The 12,771-nt window shown below is 33.8% G+C and overlaps 1 protein-coding gene across 1 annotated transcript in view; it reads right to left on the bottom strand.

Moving 5' to 3' along the window:
- Positions 1-12,177, bottom strand: part of LOC128233626 (sonic hedgehog protein-like) — a 68,119-nt gene extending 55,942 nt beyond the window's left edge. Inside the window, exon 1 of the mRNA XM_052947387.1 lies at positions 11,871-12,177. The gene's annotated coding sequence lies outside the window, so the exon portion shown is untranslated. The remainder of the gene's footprint in view (positions 1-11,870) is intronic.
- Between the last annotated feature and the right edge of the window lie 594 nt (positions 12,178-12,771).

The raw sequence follows: 12,771 nt of genomic DNA, 5'->3' as shown, positions 1-12,771 counted from the left end.
AAAATGCAACTGTAATTGAAAGTATCGCCTTATCTGTTAGTTGTATTATCAAACAAAATTAATGATCCTCAGTACAAGACAAACAGTATCGAATGCCTTTTCAAAATCAATGAAACGTGGTTGTAAACAAAATTTAAATTAGTAGATATAATAAGGGCGTTGGTCGGGAGGTATTGTCATGGCTGTGTCGTTTCGAATTCTACTCATGAACTTTTAAAAAGATTGATAAATGTGCTTTATTTCGGTCATGATCGATGTATTAACGTTGAACTATAATGGAGTTGCATGTTTGTTTGAAGTTTGCATTAATTATATCACAGATATAGAATCATAATGAACGACATTGACACAGTCTGTAAATAGGCAGAAGAATATGAAAGTCTTTCTCGCCTCTCTGAGAGAAGAGATATTTTTAGTTAATGGTTTAAATCTGTTTCAATCAACATTTACATAACAAGGATTTCATCTCATTTATATTGTAAACCGTATTCAATAAAGATGCACTCTTACTCCCAAATAAGATTTTCCACAATTAATGCAATTGTCTTAATATAATGTTCTGTTCTGTTCTGTCGTAATATACTAAAAGGATGAATAAATGACCAAAACAAAGGTTCTAATGAAGGATACCGAGATGAATTTTGAAGAAAGGTGCAGAAAACACGATATTTCTACCGTATTAGACAATAGTAGGGCACATTCTTTTTAAAGGTACACTCTTACTCCCAAATAAGATTTTCCACAATTAACACAATTGTTTTGATATACCAAAAAGGATGAATAAATGTTGATAACAATGGTTCTTATGAATGACACCGAGTTTAATCTAAAAGAAAGGTACAGAAATCACGGTAGTTCTACCGTATTAGACGATAGTAGAGCACAGTTAATCTTTTAGCACCCACCAATCATTAAATATATTTGCGTTTTCAGCTATTAAATACACGGTTACAATCTTGTTATCAGTAATTAATATTTTCCATAAATGCATTATTAAGTAAGTAGTTAAAGGTTTATCTCTCAAACTTATTTTTGTTATACATGTGTATGTATTGATTTTAAATAAGAGTGTCACTTAAATTTAAGTGACACTTTATTCAAAATCTATACATGATGCGTACAAAGCACTCATTGATGCCAGCGAACCGATTGGGATATGCAATCCAGACAACAGGGATGGATGGACACATCATCCTATACAAAGATATTGAACTCTTTATTGAGTAGCGAGACATACTAGTAGTATAAGCTACAGAATTTCCGTCTGAATTCTGTCGTGATTATTTTATTTTGTGCATTTTGTGTTTATTTTTCACATATTACTAGTATTACCACAGAAAATTCTTTGATTATACGTAAACTCTGTATATCTTGTAACTGTTTTATTGCAAATAAATATTGTTTAAACGAACTATGTATTGCACAATGATCAAAACTGACGAACAAGGCTAACTTACATGGTCAGCAGCTGGCCATATTTCAGGAAATAATGCTTGATACACTGAAGATTCTTCATAACCACACAGGGGTACATGTTTTGCAAAGATGTTAAGTTCAAAAAAAGAGAAATCAAGAGCTGGGAATTAATATGTTAAATAATAAAATGACAGAAATATTGAACTCGAGTTTTTTTCGTTGACATGACAGACAGACAGACAGTTTATTGACCTTCATATAGTACATCACCACAAGTACGGGTCATACAACATGAATTCAGGATCCCCGTACTCTATATGTCCCCAATTCAGACAAACACGGATATTTGTTTCCAATACATCTTCATGTCATGGCTCATGAATTGTCTGCGAGATTCCGTCTTTAGAGAGCTCATCAATCACAATGTGACGCTATCTTGTAGCCATTTGCATTTTACCACTTCAGCTATATATAGTTGATTCTTTTTCACAAACAGTGGCAATGCATGAAAGACCTACGAATCTCGGAAAACAAGATCAGTAGATGGACTTTATCAAGGCAAATTATATATGTAAAAGGTTTAAACAAGTCATACTGTTTGTCGATAACTGCCATGTTCAAAACAAATTCTAATTCGGGAACTAGCCATTTCGTATTCTGACCATTTCGTACCGTTTTTTTTTTGACATTTCGTACCGATATTTTATTTTGATTAAACTAACACAGTGGGCGATTTGTTAAGACGAAATCCTCGTGCATGTTCTTATCAATGCGATATTTATTTATCCAGTACGCCTCACTTGTAAACTGTAACTTGAAATAGAAATAGCATAAAGGGTACGAAATAACCAAAAATCGGAGGGTACGAAATGGTCAGGTTACGAAATGACTATAAACCTTTTAATTCTACAGCGATAAGTAAAAAAAAAATCTTGAATAATTTAACTCTAATAACCCTTCCAATATATGCGAGAAAATACCTTCAGTCATTTGAAGTAAGTCACAATTTAAATTTATAAAAAAGCACATCGTAGGGATGTTATCAATGTTATAAACGAGCCTTCTTTTTCACGTCTATTGCCCCTGGCATCGCAGGATAAAAGCTGATATTATTGTGATTAAGTGTATTTTCTTTGGACCGATTTCAACCACATACACACGTCTTTCTGTGACTGGTCTGACGGTATGAGGGACCCAGCTGGGCGCTACCAGCCATTGCACCTCTTAATTACACACTATCACTTTACAAACCCAACAAGAAAGCCTGTTCCTCGGTTTTGGAAACACTACCGGTATTGTGTGCTTTGACAGTTGACTGTATCATCTCTTTCCCTAAACTGGCATTTGACCTCATGTAAAACTTTACCCAAATCAACTGACCAAAACAGTATCAAATCCTGGACATCATCTCTTTGGCGGATGACAACAATCAATTACGTTTTAGGAGATGTTTTGGTTCATTCACAAACAATTTAACAAACACGTTTTCATAGCCGAGAATGCATCGTAGATAATTATTAAGTTCTAAAGGTGATTTACTAGGCTCGTTGGAAGTCGCCCAATGTCAGCCGTCTTGTGCGTAATTCTTCCTAAACTAAAACTGCGTTATATAAGACTCTTTCGCAAAGTTATTTAAATAATATACCCGTTCGAAAGCTCCCTGCCAGTAAAAAGTATTGCATATATTTTCATATCAAGAAGTAAATTGTGTGTATGGAATGCCAGTGATATCAACAGCTGTAAGCATGCCCTCGTATTAGCTTTTTTGCATCGAGGCCAAAAAATGGCGTATCAGTTTCAGAGAAAGGCAGAGTACTTTCATGAATGAAACATAAACACGACACCGCACTGCTCAAAATACCTCCATAAATTACCATGTTAATAAAGTGAAGACTGTATTCAGTGACAGAAAAAACGTGTATCACCTTGGAGGTATACATCTTAATAATGCCAACATGTGTTACCCCCATCAGCGCCAAAACAGTCTGAATAAAACGTAATATTCATACGTAGTATTAAAATGTAGTGTTTATTAAAAGCCTAGGACATCGATCAAAATATTTTGACCAGACGCATTTACAGAGTTTAAACAAAATAATACAGTGGGTTTGGCTTGCGGTAACGCAAGAGTCTGAAAAAGGTTATGGTATTAAAATGCAGTGTTTAAGAAGGACCAAGGACATTGATCAAATTATTTTGACCAAACGCATTAACAGAGTTTTAAAAGTAATGAATAAAATGGATTTTGCTTGCGAGAAAGCACCACAGTCTGAAAATTCAGTGTTTACACATTAATAAAATTGTAAAATAATAAATACAATGGACTTGGTTGGTAGGACATTAACAGTATTCATGCATCAGACAATCCTATCTGCGACGCAAACGAAGACATCAAATAACTATTAAAGCAACACCATATCTTTCTTGGTAATATAATTCTGGATAAAAATCCCCGGAACCACTTAATTGTTGGAGAACTACATAAAAAAGCAAGTCTACAAAGGAAGCTACTGTGACAAGCCCAAGCGGTATTCAAGGAGCAACTTAGATTGAACTCAATTTTAAGATTGTAAACTAAGAGATTTGATTGGCCTATATATTTAGCTGACCAATAGGCTGAATGGAATCACTGAGGTATGACTAAGGATAAGGAAAACATCAGTATTGAATACAGGCCCTACCCAAAACCACAGCGAATACCTGTTTGGAGGCACCGACAGTGCTAGATGGATAATGAATGACCGCTGTACATAAAAGAAACACTTTTATTTTTTTTGTCGTTGGTTGCGTTGTGAATTGCCGTTTTTCTTACACCGAGTGCGCTTTCATCCTGCTTTGGTTTGACCGACGCAATAGGATGTGAAATCTGCATGGTAGTAACGTTCAAAATTCTTATTTGTGTCAAAACAATTTAAGTGGCGGCGAAAAAGAGGGGGCGGGCCGTGATGATGATCTATCAATTAATTTATAGTCACCTTAAGTAATTGTTAGAAGATCGATGAGAAGGAGCACGTATTAGGATAAGATTTCATACACTATGTTCTGTCAGAGATTATTTATAGAATAATACATGGCTGACCATGGTTTTTGGTTGATAATTGCCCCAGTCGGAGGAATAATTGTCCGAGGGTCAACCATGTATCATCCTGTATAATACATATGTTTTGTCATTGGCAATGATTTCAAATGGATTTAAAACACGATTTTTTTGGAATAATGACACCTGGCGTGATAATCTCACGGGCGGAAACGATAAGCATTATTGCGGGAACGAATTTCTATGATAAAATGTTATTATTGATAGTAACATGTGTATTATAAGCCAATTTCCAGCAGAAGGGGAACCAACTTATGACGTCAAGTTTGTGATGTTGTAAATTTGCAATTCGTAACGATTAAGTGTCGTAGTTATAAATTTACGGCCAGTGAACAATTTCATTGGATGATCCTGATGTTAAATTCTAATTCCGTCATCTGAATTTAAATGGCATAACCCAGTGGGTGCATACCACGTGATAAATTACGTCATAAATGCTACGTCGGAAAGCAATTATTTGGTTCAAATGAAGACTTTAAACATAAATAACTTTTCTTTTAGATCTAGAGTAGAATATCTTGAAGAAGGTGAAACTAATTCAAGTTATTTTCTTAATTTAGAAAAGTCTCGTCAAACCAGGAAAATTTCATTAAATATAAACGGTAAAACAATTACTTGTATAAATGAAATACTTATAGCAGAGGTTAATTTTTATAAAAATCTATACTTGTCTCAAGCAGTGTCGACAAACATAGAAAATTATTTTCAAAATATTGAAATAAGCCCAAAACTCACAGTACTGATGCCTACTTTTGTGAAGGCCATGTCACTCTGAACGAGTGCGCAGACGCTCTTAATGATATGAAATTAAACAAAAGTCCTGGCCTCAACGGACTTACTGTGGAATTTTATAAAAATATTTCTGGTATACAATTAGTTATTTTTTAACGGATACTTTTATTGAATGTTTTGAGAAGGAAGAACTTACGTACTCCCAAAAACAATCTTTATTTTCACTTCAGTATAAAAAGGGAAACCCGGAGAGTATGGAAAACTGGAGACCATAACCATTATTAAATATCGACTATACAATTCTTGCAAAATCGTTAGCAGCCCGACTTCAAAAAGTTTTACAAAAAAATATTAGCCAAGCCCAACAAGGCTACATTAAAAATAGATTTATTGGAAACAACATCAGACAAATACAGGATATTATAGAGTATGCTGAACAGACAGATATGGAAGGGGCAATAATGTTTCTAGATTTAAAAAAAAACATTTGATACGGTTGAATGGCCTTTCATGATGATTTGTTTGGATAAATTTGGTTTTAAAGAAAATTTTAAACAATGGGTAAAACTTATCCATAAAAACATTACTTCACGCGTTACTGATAACAGATGGCAATCTAAATCTTTTAAGCTAAGTAGAGGCATTGAACAGGGATGTCCAATCTCTGCTTTGCTTTTCATATTTTTTGTTGAAATTCTCTCGTTAAAAATCAAGGCTAGCGAAATATAAAAGGCATTAAAGTGTCAAAGAATGCATGCATTAGGATAACACAACTTGCGGATGACACTTCAGTATTTGCAAAAAATGAAAATGAAATCCCTGGTATTTTAAACATAATTAATGAATTTAGTCGCGTTTCTGGTTTGTATTTGAATAAATCCAAAACCGAAGCAATATGGATAGGTAAACTTAGAGAATGCAAAAACTGAAACCGTTTCTGATATTCAATTTAAAACATATATCAAAGCACTAGGTGTTTACTTCGGTACGAATCTAAGCCAGATGCAAGAACTGAATTGGAATGATAAGATAGACAAAATTAAAGTAAAAACAAATCAATGGAGCAAAAGAACACTGACATTTAATGGTAAATTATATTAACGGTAATAAAATCAATTCTTATATCTAAAATATCATATATAATGCAATCCCTTTTCACACCAAAGAAGGTACTTGAAGAATTAAACACATTATTTTTTTTAATTTCTCTGGTCCAATAAAGGTGAGAAAATCAAAAGAACAACACTAATCGGTAATAAATTAGATGGGGGACTAGAAATGGTTGATATCTTTACATTCTACAAAACTCTTCAAATTAAATAGGTTAAAACACTTAAGAATCCAGAAATAGCAAACTGGAAAATAATACCGCAATTATATCTAAATCAATACGGCAAGAACTTAATCATATTTAACAGGAATATAGACGGCCTAAAATCTCTGTTAAAAGTTAAATTTAGAACTACCACTTTTTTATAAACGTGTTTGGGGTAATCCCTTGTATTTAATTACTGGAAAGAATCAAATTGTATATGTGTTGACGACATATTCAAAGATGGAAAAATCAACGAAGCATTTATATTAAGTAAATTAAAATCAAAATCAAATTGGACATCTGAAATCCACCGCTTAAAAAAAGCTATTCCAACAATTTGGTAACAAAAATTAAACACGCATCAGTCAATAAGAGCAAACGTTAGAACGGACTGTACTATAGTATTACCGAACAAATTTGAGTTCATGAATAGCACTAACAAATGCATAAAACAACTTTTAATTGGCAAGAAATTCACAAAACCACACACACACACAGGTCATGGGAAACAGAACTTGATGATACTCATATCGAATGGAATTCGGTTTATTTTGTGTTGAATAAAAAAAAATATTTGATAATCGAATCAAACAATTTAAGTTCAAATTGATTCATGGAATAACACCTACTAAAAAAAACCTATACACCTGGAAAATAAGATCTAATCCAATGTGTTCCGTGTGTAATGAAATGCAAGATTTCGACCACTTTTTTATTCAATGTAGATATGTAGAACATTTCTGGAATGTTATAACTGGTATATTCAAGAGTTGTAATTTTGAACATTCATTTAAATCACTTAAATATATTGTTATAGGATACAAAGTATACAGTAAATAATATAATGATATCAATATACTGCTAGCCTACATTGGATTTGCAATATATACATCATATATAATGAGTAGTAGACGAAGTAAAAATATAAGCATAATTTACATTCTTAAGGCGAGTTAAGATACGCTTGTTTTATACTTGCACAAAAATAATGAAAATCAAAATATGATATCTATTTTTTTCGAAAAGCTTAATCGTTTGTAGTAAAATAGTGTTGTTTTTTTCTAATTATCTTCTGGTTTTTTTTTTTTTTTTTTTTAATAGTTATTCGATTGTCTATACTATTTCGCTTTTGTAAGTAGACATCGTGCGAACTCCTATGATTTCAGTAGAAATCATACTCATTAAGGACTTCTATGATAACATAGATTTCCTTCTAAAGTGAGTGTTTATTTGTTGGTATTGTTTTTTTTATTTGTTTTTTTTGTATTACCTTATTTTGATACCTTTAAAATTTCCTTAATCAATCGATTTGAATAGCAATATATTGTTAAATGATATAAACGACAGTATGTTTCATTTCAAGACACAAACACAAACAGTTTTGATACTTATTAAAAGTTTAAATGTTGTCTTAAACGTACTCCGATTTGATATCCATAACCTTTGTGTAGCAATGTATATAGATATATATTATTTTTTAACCAACAAGCGGGCCATCGGAAATGGTTCCAAAAAGAAAAAAACAAACATTTTAAATGAAACAAAGGGCGGTTCTGTGAAAAGGTTTGTCGAAGTGTTTTAAGCAACTAAACTCTCAACCAAACTTTAGTAAAAATTAAAATCTGTCTATACAAGAGAAAGTTACAGCCCGGACACGACAACTTATACCCTATGTCCTTGTATGCAGCACTCCATTGTGAATAAATACTAAGTGTGACCTTTGAGGTAGGGACACGGGTCTTGCACGCGACACGTCGTCTTGGGATGTGGAACACATGTGGCAAGTTATTTTAAAATCTGTCCATACAAGGGGAAGTTACAGCCCGGACACAACAACCTATACTCTATGTCCTTATATGCAGCACTCCATTGTGAATAAACACTAAGTGTGACCTTGACATTTGTGGTAGGGACACGGGTTTTGCACGCGACACGTCGACTTGGTATGTGGAACACATGTGGCAAGTTATTTTAAAATCTGTCCATACAAGGGAAAGTTACAGCCCGGACACGACAACCTATACTCTATGTCCTTATATGCAGCACTCCATTGTGAATAAACACTAAGTGTGACCTTGACCTTTGAGGTAGGGAAAGTTACAGAGCCGGACGGACGGACGGACGGACGGACGGTGCGATTTTAATATGCCCACCTTCGGAGGCATAAAAAACAATTCGGGGCTATGTAAGCGGCGTAGACTGTGCCATGTTTCATTGAATATGGTGATTAAATTGTAAAGTTATCTTTGTTTAAAGTCTTCATTCGGAACAACATATTACCTTCCGGCTTAGCATTAATGACATAATTTATCACGTGGTATACATATACTATAACCACTGACTCAACTATGTCAAGCCTTATTCTAGCATTATATAAGTAGGCGGTTCATACCTACTAGTAGTTTAATTGTTCGAATAACGCGGTCATAAACAATAGTATGATTCACAGCAAGCGTAGTAAACAGTTGTATCAGCCCCTGTCAAAAGAGATTTGGTGACTGCCAAGTTTCAGGACAAAGTTCTGCCAATATCTGTTTTGCGTGCTCTGCAATGTGTCGGTAGCGGCTCGGTTTCAGTCGGACCAGATGTTTAAGATTGGCACCACTTCAAAATATCATATAAACGGGTGACGAATTTTAATAGTAAAATATTTCCATATGCGTTTATGGAACGTAGATAAACTGCATGGACTCAATGTACTTTAATATTTCTATGTACTTCTTGATATTTGGACTCAATAAACGGAGAAATTAAAAATACAATCTCCATACAACCTGATTTCGACACGACTTTTGACCATACTTCATAACAAAAGTTTGTGCACAATCTATTTTCCTCAAGGTGTTAGTTGATATAACCTGTTTTAGCTGTTCAAAATGACTTTTAGATTAACATATGTACATACAGTCGAACCCTGTTGGCTCGAACTCCCAGTGACTGGGGAAAATACTTCGAGCATCGAAAAGTTCGAGCCAAGCGGGAATTCTTGCATTCATGATTCAGCTCGAGCCAACGATGCATTCGAGCCAAAGGAGTTCGAGCTGACGGGGTTCCATTGTAATTGCCATACAATCACTTTATAGCTGCTGATCACCATAAGAGGGACAAAGGAATGCAACACCACTACTATAGGCTTTCAGATGGAAGTAAAATTTCATTAACCTTAGTATAAGCAACATACCCTATTCCGATGCGCTTTTTATGTTGTGCAGTATATTAAAAAACGGTAGGGCATAGATTTTTGGACTCGGAAGATGAAATTTTGAAGACGAAAACAATTCAATTTGAAACACGTTTTTTGCACGTGAAATCATTCTTAATCAATAGGACAGTTTGGTATTAATTAAAAATTACTAATAAGTGTTGTTTAAAATAAAACTTAAGTTTTTCTAACACTCGAGTTTGTATTTTTCTTCCCATGAAGTTTTCTGACAGTTCTGCTGTTATGGTAAACCATCGGCGCGTGTTTTACCGGAAGTCACAGACAATCGAAATGTTTTACATATTCATCAGGGTCGGTCGAAAACAGGCTTCGGTCGAAATTGGTTATTTCGGGATACAACAAACTCTTACGCAGGTGTCTCCCATGATTTCTATGACCCTTATCACAACAAGACAGTTATGGAATTGTCCAACTTTACCGTTTTATGTCAAGATTAAAAAAAATAATATAAATGAATTAAAACAAAAAGCACCATTTCAGACTGAAAATAGCCCTAAACACCTTCCAACATATAAACCTTATTTAGTTGGTTACCGGGGGAAGGGCGCCATGCCCCCCCCCCCCCAAAAAAAAATGCACTCATTTTGATGCCAAATCCTGAAGCCAGTTCTAATAAAAACAGGCATCTTACGGTGTGTAATGATGTCAACGCCCTCGAAAACGTATGTTATCCCTATGTCATAGTCAAGTCTCAATCTTTCATTTAAAGTCAGCAAGAAAACTTGTATCTTCATATGCAATATTAATTAAGGTTATTGAAACGATAATGAAATATAGTAGAAATAATACATTCATGAAGTTGTACGAATTTTTTGTCATTGTATTTCAAGAATCAAAGCTATACCTTGATAAACTATGTTTAACATGTGACTTTAAAGGGTAGCAATGGGACTAACTTGTAAAGTAAATGTATTGTTGAGTATCCTTTAAGAAAAAAGTGGAATGATAATTCGAACAAGCCAATGTTGTGCTCTCGGCTGACATGTCAATACAAACACTGCAACTCTGTTGTCCGTTATATAAAGTTCGACAAGAGTGCGTCTGAGTTTTCTAAGACACTACTGCACTATTCGCCATCACCGAGACGTTAAACAACTATCTGACCAGGCAAAAAAGAAAAAGAAAAACCCTTATTTTCTAGACAAGGCAGAGTAGAAGAATTTGTAGAAACATATCAAATAAAATGCTACATTCATTTTTTGTTCCACCTTTTCTTTTTTATTCCACAACATTTATATTCTTTTTTAAGCCAAAGTAGGATTTTATGTTCGGAAGAAATGTTTTCAAAAACTAATTGTGAGACCACCTTCAGTTTCCTATCAAAGTGACACTCATATTCAAAATCAACACATACACGTGTATAACAAACATGCATTTTGAGGGATAAACCTTCAACTACTTACTAAATAATGCATTTATGGAAAATTTCAATTACTGATAACAAGATTGTAACCGTGAAATTAATAGCCGAACACCTAAAAATATTAAATGATTGGTGAGCGCTAAAAGATTTACTGTGACCTACTATCGTCTCATAAAGTAGAAACTGTGTTTTCTGCACCTTTATTTAAAAAAAACTTGGTATCCTTCATAAGAAACATTGTTTTTGACATTATTTCATCCTCTTTGGTATATTAAAACATTTTTATTAAATGGAGTAAAAATAATTTGGGAGTAAGAGTGTTTTTTTTTAAATTCTAACAGACATATGTATTATTTTATTCAAAAGCTTGATATGTGATTTATGTTTTTTCTTCTTCAATATTTTAAATTCAAAAATGGCTTCAGTTTGATATGTAAACAATCGTGGAAATAAAATGGCATTGCCTCTATCCTTTCCTTTTTTAATTATTCCAGATAAACTAAAGAGGAATATTTCATGAGTTAAGAGTGAATGTAGTATGGAATTGACTTAAATACAATCGCACAAGGTAAACATGATAATCCAAATCCATTCCCCACATTAAGTTTAACGATTCTAGTTTACAGTCATACACAAATATTAAACATGTTGCAGTATTTATTTGTTTTGTATTAAACCAAAATTTTACCTATAAATGAATAACTCAATTAATGTAATTTCTTACCTGGCTGTTAAAATCCAAGATCCACTTTAAGAGACAGTAAAACACAATAGAAAATCAACAAAAGTATGCACAACCTCCCTCTGTAAGCGTTTTATATCAGGGTAAAGTTTAAAAATCATCTGTCAACTTATTAAGTGACATAAGATTGACAAGTATCTATGAACACATATGAAACCTAAGCATATTTTTGGTACTATGATCCTATGCAAATGTCTTCGATTATTATTGCATTGTCTTCCTCATTTTGACGCTGTCAACTTGATTGAGCACACACTGATTCTGCGGTTCCTATTTTGTTTCTATTTCAAGTTCAATACTACTCATTTTTTTGTCTCGTTGGCTGGCGCTTTGAGCTTTAACAAGATAGAATACGGCGAGCGTATCAAACATCGGGTATTATAATTACAGTTGCACCTGATTTTTCGAGACCTTTGCACGCAATCATTTGCATACGCAATACCAGTACTCTCTTAAGAACTAGTATATTGAGTAACTGAGATGACAAAAACTAGTAACGACACCCAACGTCTTTGGAGAATATCAGAACTCCCAACTTGTATAGTCCATTTCTTAATATATCATTACAGTCATAATACGTCACATTGGTACTATTCTAACCCCAAACACCTTCTTAGCGGTAAAGGTATCCATACCTAATTAATTGCACCTTGAAATTTAAAGCTAGAGTTGTGCAAGAAAAAAAGAAGTGAATATGAGTTTGCAGGCGTTTGTATCATTAGTAAACACGTTCAGTGCACCACTTAGGAACCACTACATCAGTATTATTTATTATATCAGTCCACGTGTATTATGTGCATGTGTTGTCCGGGTGATGTATATGCTATATGTGTGAGAATGGACGTCCATCCTCGCTCTGCAGGCCATCTCCGGACAGCCATCA

Source organism: Mya arenaria, chromosome 5 (assembly GCF_026914265.1).
Source record: "Mya arenaria isolate MELC-2E11 chromosome 5, ASM2691426v1".
In the NCBI taxonomy this organism is placed as follows: Eukaryota; Metazoa; Mollusca; class Bivalvia; order Myida; family Myidae; genus Mya; species Mya arenaria.
This window is presented reverse-complemented; position numbering and strand designations above follow the sequence as displayed.